Raw genomic sequence first — 13,435 nt, forward strand, 5'->3', positions numbered from 1 at the left:
TGTGTCTGCCAAAAGTTATCCTCGATTGCCTCCTAAAGCGCTTGCTAAAGCACTGCTAATTATTAGCGGGTCATGACAAACAGAATTCCTGTAAAAAAAAAAAAGTTTGTTTTAATATTTGATTTGTCCCTAAGCACAGAGTAAGTGTTGAAAACACAGACTGAATTTAAATCAGCTCCTCGCTCGCAAACTGTAATATCTCTGAGAGAAAAATTTATGGGCTTTATCTTTGTTGCAGTAAAAGAACAACAATCATCACCGTCTGAAGAAAACAACAAATCCTCAGTGCTGATGGACTTCAGCAACTGTCTGTACAACAGGGCTGTATTTGCGATTTACGCACAGCGGGATGAGAGTAAATTAATTATAAAGCAACTTCCACTCTTGCAAGCATACCTTGTACAATGTGCAAAAACAGATTTTAAATAAATCTATTTGGTATTGCAGAAGCAAAATATCACCCTGAAAATGCATTTATTCGGTAGACAAAACATCCACTAAGAGATATTTCTTTTTTACATGTTATCTGTGCCACCTTTCGAGACACCCCAAACAATTCCTGCTAACATAAATGGATCTCAGGCTTAAGATTTATACTTTACTTTTCAAGTAGAGAGTCTAGGAGCTCTTAATAGATAATCCTTAGCTTTCTGTTACTCAGATATAAATATAATGCAATTTAACGGTCCGTCTCTTAGTCACTTTTAAAAGGAGGAAAGACAAAAAACATTCAAGTAGAGTAAATGAGTGTTGATTTTTGAAAATTTGATAATGGCTGCTCTTTAAACTACTTTAGAACATGGAAATTTTCATTTTGCCACCGCAATGTTTTAGGAAGATGGAGAAGCTTCAAAGTTCATTGATGTGGAACCCAAATGAAACATTTTCAGTTGGAAAAGTCAACAGTGCTGATTATTTAAACATGGAGTAGATTCATATGAAAGTAGCTCTGATGCAAAGCTTCTGATGCAAAGTTGTTTTTTAATTAATTTAAATGTTTGCCAATACCAAAATCTGGTCTTGTGTAGATTTCAATGGATTTAAGAATTTAAAGCCGTGTAAAGAATAAATGCTGCCTGTAGTTCTCATTTTGCCATTTCCAAACTTTTGAATTGTGGGTTGTTTTCATACTGGTTTGGCCACTCCTTCTCTAATGTTTTGAACCAATTATGTTCTTAAACCCTCCTCAAACTATCTTCACGAGGATTCAGTAAATTACAGTCATGAAAATTTTAAAAACACTGTATCAAATTACATTAAATGTAACTACAGTAAATTAAGGTCAGAAGGATTGTGGTGTCCTTTTCAGAAGATCCTTCGATTCTTAAAGATCTTTTCCATAACAGGCTAGATTTTATGGTGAAGACTACCTCCAAGTATAAGAGACAGTTCCACATTTTCTGGTTTTAAAAACAGGTGTGAAAGGACAATAACTGTCCTTTCAGGACAATAACTGTCCTTTCACACCTGTCTGCACCAAACCCACATACATCCAACATAAATTATCCAAGTTAATGTGGTACTGTTTCTGGCTTGTTAGAAACACATGTGTTACAGTGTTTTTTATTTTTTATTCTCAAACAAATAATGAAGTTGTACATGTATCTAGTTGTAAAAACTATAGTAATTGGAATATCAAATCATGTATATTTGCTAGCCCTACGCATTTATATGTTCTTTATAAAAGTACATGTCAAGATTGCACAACATGCATTCAACTTGTATTTGGAATGGTAATTCTCAGACATCCCATAAGTAATCTCATTGATTTCAAATAATTGTCTTGACAGGGAGGAGCTGTGCAGTTTTCTTTTAAAACTCAGGAAGCGCCATGAGTCACCAGTGTTTATTTTATCTCATTTTGAAATGAAATCTCAATTTAAAGTGTCTGTTTTGTGAGGTGGGAGAAATTTAATTTCAAAAGGTTTATTGTCTTCTGTCACTGATCTCCGCTCATCTGAACACAATTCATAAGTCCTTTAAATGCTTGTGTAAAAAGATTGAGACGTTAATCACATTACTGTTGTTATTTGTGGATCTGGTCATCCAAGCCGGGCTTTATAGCTCTAAGAACAACAGATATTGATCACAATTAATGCCAACATGTGAGCAGCTGGCCTCCAGTAATGGTGTTTACAGGTTGCTAAGGACGTGATAGCATGTGGTGATAAAGTTTTATGGGATTTAGGAAAGCTGCATCTACAGAAGACATTTAAAGACACTCAGTGTCTTTGGCCATTTAGATTTTACTAAATACCAAAGGGTCAGTTAAGGTCAGTTACTATTTATCTTGATTAAAAAAAGCAAAACTACTTGATGTTAATGAAAGTGCAACCAATTATTTAGCAAATCTAGAAAATGAAAACAAGACAACAATAAAAAAAAGGCATTTGTTTGTGCTTGTTCTTTGACTTAAACGACTAGGATCGATACAGATGAGGAAAATCTAAGCTCTATGCAGGCTGTAATTTTATGTCAGCTTTCTAAAATGTTACTAAAATGTCAATAGATTATTGCAAACAAAATATCCAAATGGTTTTCTTCAATGATTGAACATGCTATACATGGTTTAAAAAAACACACACACACACAACAAAAGTGATGGAAGTTTATACGAGAACGTTGTCAACATTGTCATCGCAATACATCCCAATATCTGGATCACAAGATTTTCAAATACATATTTCACCCCTATATTGCAAATATGTGGGTTTCTTTGACTGTGAGCTTATTAGATTTTTAAATGAGGATGCTGGAAGAGCATCCAACATTGTATATGTTTACAGATGAAAAAATAAAAAATCCCCATGAATCTCCTAAACTGTAATGATGAATGTGTTTATTTCCTGATTACATGACAATTTCAGTCAACTCTGCTTATTTATGCATCTGAGTTTTTATTGCCCTGAAATACAAGGCAATTTATCTCCCCTGATGGCTGCCGGAGTCATCAATCAAACACAAAGATGAATAGTGGAGTGGAGAGTGACTTCATGGCAGGTATGAAAAATACAGCAAATAAAATGAGTAAAAGATATAAAACTGCATGTTTTTCCTGTTGTTGGAGGAAAAAATCACTAAAGTGTTTAATAAAATATTCTTGTGCAACTTTATCAAAAATCTATCCAGTATTGATCAGCTGTACTCCTACAGAAAGTTGTTTTCTAACCAGGTTTGAAAATGAACGATGGATTTCAAAATGTGACATATGTGATAAACACCTATCTATGCCCAATCTATCAACACAGCAGACGACTCTTGCTTATAATTTTATATTCCATCAAAAAGTAGATTCCTAGACATGTTAATCAAAGAAACCATAATGCGTTTAGAAGAGGAGGAGGACAGAGTTATCAAACTGCTTTGACTGAACTACATGTGACAGTTTGTGATGCCAGATCAGAGGGGATCAAAGTTCAGCGTCAGGCTTTCCATTCCCTAAGAACTCCTCTCACCTCGTCCCTTTCATCCCCACTTCAGTAACACAAAGATGGCATGCTGGCAGGGGGTCCACTGAAGTCCTGCACAACACATTCTTGAAGGCTTTGAAGATTTTTAGGGGAGTCCTAACAAAATCCAAACCACTGAAAAACCCATTTGTCTCGCAGTGCTTCAGATCATTAAATCATTCTGAGCTTCCCATTGTTTCAGTCAATAACAGGCACCGTAGGCTGCAGCACTAACTTTGTCAGCAAATCCTCCTAATGTGGCCATTGAATTTCCATCTAAAGCAGTTCCTTTACTTTGATTCAGCTTATTTTTACCCTTCAAAACTGGCACATTTATTCTGAACATCGGAACATATAACAACAAACAACCCATGCAACTTAAACATTAAATACAGACAGAAAAAAACAACATCCCTCTGTCTTGCTCTACTTGTGTTCAACTACAGCAACATCTGCCCATTCACACTGCTGATTAATAGATGCACTGGAAGTGGCTGTCTGACAACTCTTGTTTGTCAGGTGCCTCTTGAGACGTAAAGTGGTACTTGAACTATTTCCAATTCTAAACCTAGATAAGGATCCTTAAGTATTCTTCAAATTTGACTCAGGTGCCATCTAGGAGAGGGAAAACTATGTGTGAGTGGATTCCTTCGTTTATTTAAAGAGAAACAACACGGTCGGACATTTACAATTAATAAACGTTGCAACAAAACTCCTTCTGTCGTTTAAGAGCGTCGGTAGTAGTAGAACTGTAAAGAAAATAATCAGGAGGATGGTTTGTTGTGTTCTGCTAGGTCACAAGCATTCTTCATCCATATATAAAGTCATCCTGCTCCCTAACCAGATTTTTCCTTTGATCAATTTCAAGTTCAATATTCTACACCAGTGTTTCTCAGTTCTGGTCCTCGGGGACATGAATACTTTAGATGTGTCTCTGTTCCAGAACACCTTGTTCAAATGATTGCTTGACCTCCCCTGCATGCCATCAATCGCTGCAGGAGCATGTTAATCACCCACTTATTCAAGTCAGGTGTGTGGCAGAAGGGGGACATCTAAAACATCCAGGGCAGTGGTCCCTGAGGACCGGAATTGACAAACACCGTTTCACACTGATTGACACCGCACTACTTAGAGATCTTCTCAGAAGCAGTCAGTCTTGTTTTCAATGCTACATGGATCACTGTGATTTTAGTTCAGGTGTTCTGGACTATTTTCTACCAGTTTTGTAATATTTGCCCTTTTTCTTAATTTCAAAATATCTCAAACTCATCAAATTGGATTAAGACCTGTGGAGAACAATATTCAACTCTTGGCACTAGTTCTCTGTAGGATTTTGGCGTGGATTTGACTGGGCCATTATAACACATGAATATGCTTTGATCTAAACCGTGGGTGTCCAGCTCCCTTCAACCCTAATTCTACTGCTTCCTCAGCATGTCAAAGGCCTGCTAATGAAACATCATTTGATTCAGGTGTGCTTAACCAGGGAAAGAATTAAAACGCCATCATACCAGCCCGCTGAGTACGGATTTCAAACATCACTGATCTAAATTATTCTATTGCAGTTTCGACTTCATGCTTAGAGTCATTCTGCTAATCATTTGAACCTCCACCCCAATTTCAGTTCCTACTTTGCCTCCAACAGCTTTCCTTGAGGTGCATTTAGCTTTTTTCCATCTTCCCTTCAACTCTTACCAGGTTCACTGTTCTTGCTGAGAAAAATGCATCTGACGTCACCATGTATTACTGTGGAGATGGTGTGCTCAGAAGAAAAAACACAGTGTTAGGTCGTATTTGTAGAGAGCATGACACAGAATCTCTTGTCAGAATTAACCAACCGAGATGGGGCCTACAGTAACTCTGCAGCTCCAGAGTTACTGCGGGTTCTTGGTTGCTAGCTGATTAGTGCTTTCAATGCTGGTCTTCCAGACTTACAATTTTGGATAACAGATTAAAAAGTGCTGCACTGAGACGCTAAAAGTGTGGGATATTCCTTTTCAACTATAAGATATTCATTTACAATAGAAGCAAAATACAAACTAAAAGATCAAATATCCTGTTGATCAAAACTCAAAGACAAAACGAAATCCAGGTTCTAGAAAGAAAGAACCGAAGACTATACATATGAACCCTTAGCAGTACTTATGCAACAGCAATGCCTCCACTTAGAAATAAGGTGGATTTAACACGTCTCCAGGAGACTGCCATGAGCACCTGCCTTTTAACCTCTAAAAACCTCTTTTATTCTACCACTGAGCCTCATTACTGACGAACAGCACTACCAGCTGAGCGAGGCAGATGTTCTATTGTGGAGCACGGCAGCTCCTCAAGTGGCCAACATCCATCTGAAGGCGCAAGTGCGCTGCAGCTGGCAGCCGCAGATGAGCCAGGACAATCCATCAGAACAAGGAAAATCGAAGTGATGAAGACGCCGTATGGGAAGCGTTTTGCTAAACAGAAAACAGCGATGATCTGCCCTGCTGCTGTTCTCCGCAGGGGAAAGACAACATTGTGGGAAAAGCAGCTGAAAATATCTGACAGCTTCTGACGGCACTGATATTATTACTGACACAGAGAGGCACAGACGTTTGCCAGGAATTTCCATAACGAATCGGGTTTTGCCCTGTAGCCCCTGCAGCTAAAGGCTGCTAATGGAAGCAGGGTGATGGGAGAGAGAATGGGGGCAGCTGGTGGCAAATGTCCAGTCAGTCTTTGTTGGCTTTTGTAGCTGCTGACAAATGCCAGCAGACAGCAGATGCTGTGGGGAGAGCAAAGATCTATTGCTGCAGCCTGAAGCCATGTTCACCATGCCATGTTGCTGTGAACCGACTCGTTTATTCAGCCTCTGATGCTGTTCTGTGTCATACAGTGCAACTTCAGTCACTCATACAGAAGACATCGCTGTACAATCACGCTATAGAAACATAATGTTTCGACGTGTCTATGAAGACGGAACACGGTGTAATCAAGTCCATTACATAGAGAACAACAAAAAAATATAGTATATAAAATGGTTCTTGCGTGTTCGATCAGCATTTAATTTGCCCCAGCGAGCTGTGCCATGATTTGCACTAGCATTTGCAGTCATCTGGCTTTTACAGCCCAGATGTGCTCCAGCCACATTACGCTCGCCTCACTGATCGCAGAGAAGCTCTCCTTCTGATTTGCCAGCATACCAGAGACAAGGGGTCAGCAAAGTCATCGAATGTAAAAAGACAAAAAGAAAACTGTGGCAGGCCAGGCACATCCCAGCATGAGTTATTTCAAGACACTCTTCTCCAGTCGATTAACTCCACTAAGTCCCCTTAAACTGTTACTACAAGCTGCTGCAGCAACATGAGAGAGCCAGAGTCCAGACAGGCAGCTTGGTGCTTGTTGATCTGTCAGGGAAGTCAATTCAATCCACAATCTGATGAGAGCAATTCTAAAGTAGCAACATCAGGTTTATATGCACCCATTGGCTTCCTCTGGATGTCAATCCATACTTCACTTCACCTTATTTTATTAATATATTAAATATTCAAATCCGTAACACTTTATTTGAAGGGGTGTGCATAAGACTGACATGACACTGTCATAAACATGACACCTGTTATGAACATGAAGGAGTCTTTATGAATGTTTATGACTGCTTTCATGAAGTGTCATTCGGTAAATAATGACACTTTTAATGCAAAGTTGCTCTAAAAATTGCATTAAAAGTCCATTACAAATGCCAACTTTGCATGATTTTGTAAATTATGATAATTTAATGCAAAGTTGGCACTTTTAATGGACTTTTAATGCATGAAACTTTTAAAGCAACTTTGCATTAAAAGAGTCATTATTTACCGAATGACACTTCATGAAAACAGTCAAACATTCATAAAGACTTCTTTATGTTCATGACAGATGTTATGTCATGTTTATGACAGTGTCATGTCAGTCTTATGCAGACCCCTTCAAATAAAGTGTTACCTTGGAATCTTTTCTCCATGATTTGTAAACCCAAGTTATAATGAAGTAACCTAATGTTAATATTAGGGTTGATTTTTTTTTTATTATGCTTATTTTTTACAATAGTAAACACACTACCTTAACAATATTTATCTCCTTCAAGAATTGTTCAATTTTTGCTTATCTTTTGCAAATTTCTTGTTTAAGATATTGTTATAAAATGTGTTATTATCATACTTTTTAGATGAATAAAAATGCACTTTAGATCTTTTATCCATTAAAGTATGAAAGGGATCCAAACCAATCTAGTTGCCTGCAAAAAGATAATTGACATCCTTGTTAAATCATGAACTTCAGTTTCACAAGCCACACCCAGGTCAGATTATTCTGTGGCCAATGGAATCAATTTAATAGGACCTGTCTGACAATAGGAAGTAGGTTTAAAAATCTCAAAAAGCGACTCATCATGCTCTAATTTGAACAATTGAAAAACAGACATTGAAGTGACTTCAGTGAAGGCTACTGTTCACCGCTCAACAATAAGAAAGAGCTGAAGTGGTACCATTAAGCTTTTGTTACAACTGGAGAGTGGGGGAAAAAATAAGATAAATTAGCTACTTTGGCTAAATTCTGTTCATTAAATCGTTTGGAGGAAATAAAACAAACTATGCAAATTGAATGGGAAGAAGTAGAAAGTATTTTTTTTTAAACCTAGATTTCTAACAACAAAAGGTAAATGTATTTTTGGAAGACAATTTCAGAAAAACGTTTCATTCGAAGAAACCGTTGAGTCTTTCTTCATTATAAGCTTGGAACTGCTATGGTCTTGATGTCTGTAATCACAGAAATCTTCACACAATTTTTTATTTTTTTCTTTCTATCTTTTGAGAGGGTGGCTAAACTGATGGGCTAGGCAGGATACATAGCTCCAGAGTACTTTAACAAGAATAGTTTGCAAATTCAGATTCAAATAACTAGGACAGTAAAAAAAAAATAAAATGAGATTGTGAAAACTGGTTTTCTAAAAGCAAGTGACTTATTCCCTGAATCTCTCACTCTTTTAAAAGTAGAAAGAAGCAAAGAAATCTCACGGTTGGCCGAGAACTGTGGTGTTTTTTTAATCATCGGTTCTCTGCTATAATATTGTTAGGTCGAGTGTATCTTTAGAAATACAAGGCTTATCTGAAAAAGACCCAACAAAATAATTGCTCCTGTCAAGAAAAATGAATACTGTAAAAGACTGCACAATATATTACATTTTTAGTGCAGTATTAGTGTGTAGTATTTATATTGAAAAAAGGACAATTAAAATAATTGTTGGCTAATGTATTCAAAGTGCTATGATTTCAAATTGTAGATGCTAACATAACATTTAGTCAGAGTCTAACATTCTCACACTGGACACAAATTATGATATTCCGATGATGATATCACAACTGATATCATCACAATATTTACCAATAGTATTGGCAAGACAGGATGACAGGGGGGACAAACGGGACTCCTGCCCTGGGCCCTGCGTGGAGCGGGGTTCAAATCCAAAAAATATGGTTTGGCCACAACGTTTTAGTAAAGTTCAAAATGCTTGGTATGCCATAGGCAAAGACAGGAAAACACAGCTTCAATCTGTCGCTCTGCTATAGGTCAGGCAGTGGCTGCATCATTTTGATAAATCAAAGGACTGTGGCTGTCACCAGAGGATCAAGCCTCAAGTTGCAGGTAGAGCTCAGCAGCTGGACCTCTCATCTATGTGTCCTTTGCTCTTCTGGCACTAACAAACTGAGTTATTTCTGTCAGAGATCTGTTGCATGTTTACTAGAGGAAACCCAGGGCAGACAGGGAACGGGTAAAAAACAAACAAAAAAACAAAAACAAAACAAGACGGCTTGGTAGATGGTAGAGGCTGTGCTTTTTCATATCTTGCGCTAGATCAATAGACCAAGATACAAAAGAAGATAATTTTTTTTCACACCTCAGGCCCCAAATCAAAATACTGTTGAGAAACTGATGTTTAATTACTTATCTGTAAAAACCACTGCATGAATTTCTTGCACAAACGTTCTACACACAACCCCCTGATTAATAAACAGTTTAAGATAAGGTGCTGCAACTTTGCAACTCGTTTTATTATATTAAGTCTTAAAATAATTTCCAGGTTTCGTTTATTAAATAAATTGGTAACACTATCAATACTGCTCAGACTGTCTAAAAGGAGATAAAGTGCAAATAATTCACTGTGACGTGCACTTTTAGTCTAAACACAGACCACACAAAACATTTTTAAGCTGTAAGCATTGGTTATTGGCTTCATCAGTTCATTCTCTTTCAAAAGGCATTTAACTTTTCAGCATTTGTGTAAAATTTGCAACAATATCTCTATTGTTTCTGCCACTTTTGCTGTTTTTCTTATCACTGCCTCAAGCTTCATCTTTCTTCATCCGTCAGCCATGTGCACTACTGATGTGCCGTTAATGCGGAACTGTATGCAACCTGGTCCCTGAACAAACCTGCTCAGCTCTGTGATACTCAGAATTTTCTGTTTGAGGACAGGTGGTATGAATCAGATAAACTCAATTTTGAGTTAAGTCAGTTAAAGGTGAGTGCAGGTATATTATCGTCAAGATGTCATCAATGAAAGGCAGATAACATGATCCGCCATGGAAACGGGAGGAAAACAAGGAACTCAAAGTGTGCATTTGTGGTTGTTGGGATTACATAAGAAGACAACAAAAAACAATACTGTCACTGCTGCAAATAGCGTAGCAGAGATCAAGTTAGTGAATGAGTACAATCTAACAGAGATTCACATGTGTTAGCACCAACAATCATGCTAGTCCACATGTTACAGCTGTGGTAATAAAAAATAATTTACCATTGCAGGAAAACTGTATATCCACTGTCATGGGTGGTGATGCTAATTATTGTGAGGAATGAGTTGTAGCATAGCAGAGAGTAAGGGGTGGGGGGAGTGATTGACAGCACTAAGGCCCTCCTTCTGGCTCTGATTGGTTGTCTCTGAAATGGATCAGAGAGGTGCATTTAGAAATACTACAGAAAAAGTGACTGGTCTACTGCTGAGTTGCTCTGCAGGTTAAGACACAAGAAGCAGTTAAAAATTATTTCAGCAAAGGAATCAAAAATAGTTATGTAATAAAAGAAATATTAAATAAGATATTTAATTAATTGAATATATAAGATGGGATGCAGGGTACATCAACCGTGTCGCAAATATGAATTAATTTTCTACTGGTTATGGATTCCCACGGAAGACTATCTTCTTCCCGGATCAAGGCAAAGCTGTCAGCTGGCCTGAGTATCACCATTACAAGATTTTCTGATGTCATGAATCCCTGATAGTTCAATATCCGGAACATTACTGGTGAGTGATTTAAATGGGATACATTCACAAGAGAGCGATTGCTGCCTGTAGTTTAGCAGGATATTTTAGCTACATAGTTTCCATTATATATGCAGCCTTGTTTTTAATGAAGCTGTATGATTTCAAAAACAATTGCTGTACCATATTTTAGGCTATATTTAAATGTAAAATGATAGCTCCAAAAAATGTGCCAAGAACTGTGTCTAATGAATCCATGTCGTCTGCCCAGAACTGCATGCACTACCATGCTCATAACAGCTGCAGGAATATTTATGCATAATGCAACATTCTACTGACATAATTTCTGTTTTCAAAATATGGCCATGATTAAAACTGGCAACAAGAAAGTCACCCTGATACATAAGTAAAGCAGCGCAAGTCACAAGTGACTCATGTCCTGTCTTACATCACATGCTCAAAATATGGTAATGGTGACTCAGTTGTAGCCTTCGCTTCCTCACTTTCCTTCTTGAAATATCATCCTTACATAAAAATATTACATCAGCACTTTTGGAAACAAAAATGTAGGCCATGTACAAGACACTTCCACCATCTACCTATGATTCCTTGTTGCACCTCTGGCTTACAACTCAGGATTTGAGCTGCAGCACCAACTTGTGCACCGATATATGTGACATAACTGTTGTTGCCATCCTTTGGATTTTAGTCTGAAAGCAGGGACCAAAAAGGAGAATCGAAATTCCAAGACAATGGAGGAGACTTTACAAGTGGTCTCAGCAGCAGGACCATTCCTCATTATTATTCTAATCAAAAGAGCAAACAGCTATTTCATTTATCCAGCATTTTCTAAAAAGATACTACCTTTTCATTCTTAGTACAGCATCAGTTTAAAGCTTGCTAATTTTAAGTTTTTGCCTGAGGGAAAAGAAAACATCTTTTAAAAAGTGCTTATTATTGATGATGTTGTGCATCTGTTAGGATAAGCTGCTTTTATACAGCTGAATTCCCAAAGTTGCTCTCAATCTCATATTTTGTTTTTAGATGTCAGAATGAAAATATATTCATAAACTGTGGCTGAGAAGTTGCCCCTCAAGCCTGAATTTGTAATCCCTTTTTTAATCTGGACAAAGATTAAACATGACAAGAGACGGAATTTATGAAAATGTGGATTCAATCAACATTTACTCACTCACAACCAAAGGCACGCTCCTGCAGGACTCCAACGCAACTGGACTTATAGGGTGCATTCACACCAGCCCTGTTTAGTCTGCTTTGGTCAAACTTCAGTTCGTTTGTCTTTAAGGTCCGGTTCGCTTGGGGAGGTGCGAATGCATAAAACTAATGCAGGCCAAATAAGCAAAGTCTGGTACAATTAAAAACCTAGGTCTCGGTTTGGCTGAAGGGAAATCTGATGTGGTTTGAATGTATATGTGGATGCAAGCGGACCAGAGAACAATCCACAAACAGGAAGCTGACTGTAGCTCAGGGCTTTCTGGTCAATATATCACACTCCGCTCTGGGGGTTAGCAAATGTGTTGTGTTGGTTGCCATGACAACGGGTCTGTGTCTCTCTGTATGTGTGTGTAGACTAAAGCTGATACAGAAAGCAAGAAAAGGCAGAATATAAGTGATTTAAAATTGTTTCACAACTGTTTATCAGCGTTATATTCCCTTTGCTGTGGCGCACTGCAGCCGCTCTCATTTTTAAGCCTTCAATAAACAATAAAAAACTGGACTAATTGCCTCATTTGTTATGAATATAACCACGTTCTGCACACAATCATCAAATAGGATGAAATATTTCATAAAGCATAGGTGGCACGGTTTGTGAAATTTTAAACTACTTTTAACAGCAGCAGTTATGTGAAATGAACTTATTAACCAAAATAAAAGAGACATTTGCTTAGGCCTCTCTTGCATCTCGACACGAACTGATAGAAAACAAACTGATTTATATCCACAGAGAGCACATGTTTTACATATCAGAACATCAGCAATTTTCTCAGCTTTAATTTATACTATATTTTATAGAAATCAGGTAAGAAATAAGGGTGCTACGACCATGTTTTGTGACAGATTCCTGCTACAATGCATATGTAAATTGCAACCCTCCCTCCTGTGACAGTTGGTGGTGGGCAGCATCAAGCCGTGGATTTGTTTTTCCATTGGCATTTGACAGGCAAACTGGTTAGTGATGATGCTAAGATACAGGTCAATCCTGGACGAAAACCTGTTAGAAGCGAAAGACTTGAGACGGTAAGAATAAATGGTTTAGCTTAATGAAACGTATATGTGTAAATGACCCAGTCAAAGCCCAGACCTACATCTAATTTAGGTGTGGCTTTCCCTCCAATCCCACTGTGCCTGAACAATGTGCAGAATCTGAGCTTCTGAATGTTCAAAGTAAATGTTTGCAGGTGTGGTTTTCTACAGTGATTAGGATATTCTCCCCAATGAGACTCACTAGTCAGACTAAAAGTACCTTTTGGAAACAGCAATCTTAAAGCAGGTATTAAAATAATTTCCAGTAAGCCCACATTTCGATTTTAAAAAATACTTTATTGGCCTGATTCTAAAAAAAATGCAGTGTTTGAAGTAACTATAAGTGGAATATCATCATAATTAAAATAAGTAAAAGCTTTCAAACATCCATATTTGTGTAATTGACCGAAATAATGTGCAATTATGTGTTTTGTTTATTGTGTTTCAT

General features: G+C 37.5%; 1 protein-coding gene across 4 annotated transcripts in view; it reads right to left on the bottom strand.

The window, feature by feature from the left end:
- The window catches only part of alk (ALK receptor tyrosine kinase), a 434,911-nt gene that overhangs the window by 231,029 nt on the left and 190,447 nt on the right, over positions 1 to 13,435 (bottom strand). The window lies entirely within an intron of this gene.

Source organism: Poecilia reticulata, chromosome 22 (assembly GCF_904066995.2).
Source record: "Poecilia reticulata chromosome 22, P_reticulata-male-v2, whole genome shotgun sequence".
Taxonomy (NCBI): domain Eukaryota; kingdom Metazoa; phylum Chordata; class Actinopteri; order Cyprinodontiformes; family Poeciliidae; genus Poecilia; species Poecilia reticulata.